General features: G+C 47.4%; 1 non-coding gene across 1 annotated transcript in view; it reads left to right on the plus strand.

The window, feature by feature from the left end:
• The first annotated feature begins 1,959 nt into the window (after nt 1-1,959).
• Nucleotides 1,960-2,500, plus strand: part of LOC135332670 (small subunit ribosomal RNA) — a 1,779-nt gene continuing 1,238 nt past the window's right edge. Inside the window, exon 1 of the ribosomal RNA XR_010393517.1 lies at nt 1,960-2,500. This exon is cut by the window's right edge and continues 1,238 nt beyond it. This is a non-coding gene — a ribosomal RNA (small subunit ribosomal RNA).

The raw sequence follows: 2,500 nt of genomic DNA on the forward strand, positions 1-2,500 counted from the left end.
TGAATGTTACACAAGTCCTGAACTACTTCAGGAATAGTAAAGGAAACTATACAGGAAACGTTGCACTATCCTTTGTAAGTAGGTTGCAGGACACTTGCAGGACACCTCAGGAAATGTGCAGATTTTATGGGCTGCAATGTAGCAGCACTGTAGCAGGAAATTTAAATATTTTCCCTGAGTGAGTGAGTGAGTGAGTGAGTGAGTGAGTGAGTGAGTGAGTGAGTGAGTGAGTGAGTGAGTGAGTGAGTGAGTGAGTGAGTGAGTGAGTGAGTGAGTGAGTGAGTGAGTGAGTGAGTGAGTGAGTTATATATACCTTCATTGAGCCATGCTTCATTTGATCATAACAATATCAAGCTTATTTATCTTCAAGTAGTATTGTATTGTACGTTGCTAACAATACGCAAATAATGTACAGTAAATTCAAGTGGGAATAAAAGTAGTGGGTAAAAAGTTGTAATGTTCATGGAGTGTAAAGTCAACGAGCACTTAAGGCCCTATTATTTCTATTTTCCAGCCTAAAGTCCTCGTGGTGGAAAAAATTAATGTTAGTGTAATGAAGTCCTTGCCTAGTTACAAAGCGGCCCCTTACAAAGCGCCTAGTTACAAAGTAGCTTCAATGGGTAGTTATAATTAGAAGCTGCAGCTGGTAGTTAAAGCAGCAATTGTTGTGTAGCTTGTGAAGCTATGTTGTAGCTGGCTGACTGGCCGGCCCACCAACCTACCTACCTACCTACCTACCTACCTACCTACCTACCTACCTACCTACCTACCTACCGACCGACCGACCGACCGACCGACCGACCGACCGACCGACCGACCGACCGACCGACCGACCGACCGACCGACCGACCGACCGACCGACCGACCGTGACTGATGAATAGTAAGAGGTGGGTGGCTGGCTGTGGCTGGCTGGCTGGCTGGCTGCTGGCGAATAGATGTTGTGCTGCAATATAGTGAGTGAGTGAGTGAGTGAGTGAGTGTACTATAATACTATACAGAATCTTTGCAACAAGACAGTAAAAGCATAGAGCATTACCCTTCCTTATATGGAATTTGAGTACACACACTGTGGTCTGTTTTACTACTTAAATGTATGAGCACATCCCATATATAATAAGGAACCACAGTGCTCAACACACTTGTTTCTATTTGTGTTGCAAAGATTGTGCAATCTCCAGTATTGTATTGTAACTGTATGTTAGCCATGTATAACTTGAACTGTATGTTTAGCGGAATGGAAGGGTGCAGACGGGGAACAGTGCAGATGGGAACATTGCAGAGGGGATTTGCGCGCCGGAAAATTGGAGCAATTACCATACAAGTGCAGACGAATGAAGGAATGAACGCGCGTAGCGCGAAAATTTGAGCAATATATCGCAAGCAATTACCATACAAGTGCAGACGAATTGAACAATGTGACCACGTGGGCTAGATAAGCAACCAAACAAGAGTGTCGTACAAATGAGCGTGTTGATAGGTCGTGAAGTGGGGTGTTGTGGCAAAAAAAGTCACGCTTAATTACATACGAGACGAGTTCCAGCGTTGCTCCTAGTGACGGGTGCTGTGTAGGGTGACTGCAGCGGTTCATCCGTGTGTCCGCATCGTTGTAGACTGCCTGTGTCGGCGGGCGTCTGACCTGCTGGTGACTGGTCATCAGTGGGCTGGCTCCCTCCGGTCGAGTGCAGTTAGGTTTGCATCATTTCACGAATCACGAGTGCATTCGTACGGTCTCGCTGCCGGTCGATCCCCGTGATTGACTGTATCTGCAGGCAACGAGTGGGCCTCAGCTCAGCTGCCCTCTCCTGCCTTCAGTTGGTGAGTCTGTGGCCGAGGATTTGCAAAATTGTTGAACCCTCTGCGGTCCGCGTGGCCGCACTGGTGTGATGCGTTGGCCGGCCCTCTGAACGAGGACGGTCGAGTGACACAGTGCGTCTCGCACGCTCTGGCGTCCCGATAGTTACCTGGTTGATCCTGCCAGTAGTCATATGCTTGTCTCAAAGACTAAGCCATGCATGTCTAAGTATAAACGCTTCTATACTGTGAAACTGCGAATGGCTCATTAAATCAGTTATAGTTTATTTGATGGTTTCTTACTACTTGGATAACCGTGGTAATTCTAGAGCTAATACATGCACAAAGTCCCGACTCTTCGGAAGGGATGTATTTATTAGATCCAAAACCAATGCGAGTCTCTCGGGGAACCGTATGGCCCTTGCGCCGACGGTGCTTCATTCAAATTTCTGCCCTATCAACTTTCGATGGTACGGTAGTGGCCTACCATGGTTGCAACGGGTGACGGAGAATTAGGGTTCGATTCCGGAGAGGGAGCCTGAGAAACGGCTACCACATCCAAGGAAGGCAGCAGGCGCGCAAATTACCCAATCCCGACTCGGGGAGGTAGTGACAATAAATAACAATGCCGGGCTATTGTAGTCTGGCAATTGGAATGAGTACAATCTAAATCCCTTAACGAGGAACAATTGGAGGGCAAGTCTGGTG

The sequence above is a fragment of the Halichondria panicea genome, chromosome 2, assembly GCF_963675165.1.
Source record: "Halichondria panicea chromosome 2, odHalPani1.1, whole genome shotgun sequence".
In the NCBI taxonomy this organism is placed as follows: Eukaryota; Metazoa; Porifera; class Demospongiae; order Suberitida; family Halichondriidae; genus Halichondria; species Halichondria panicea.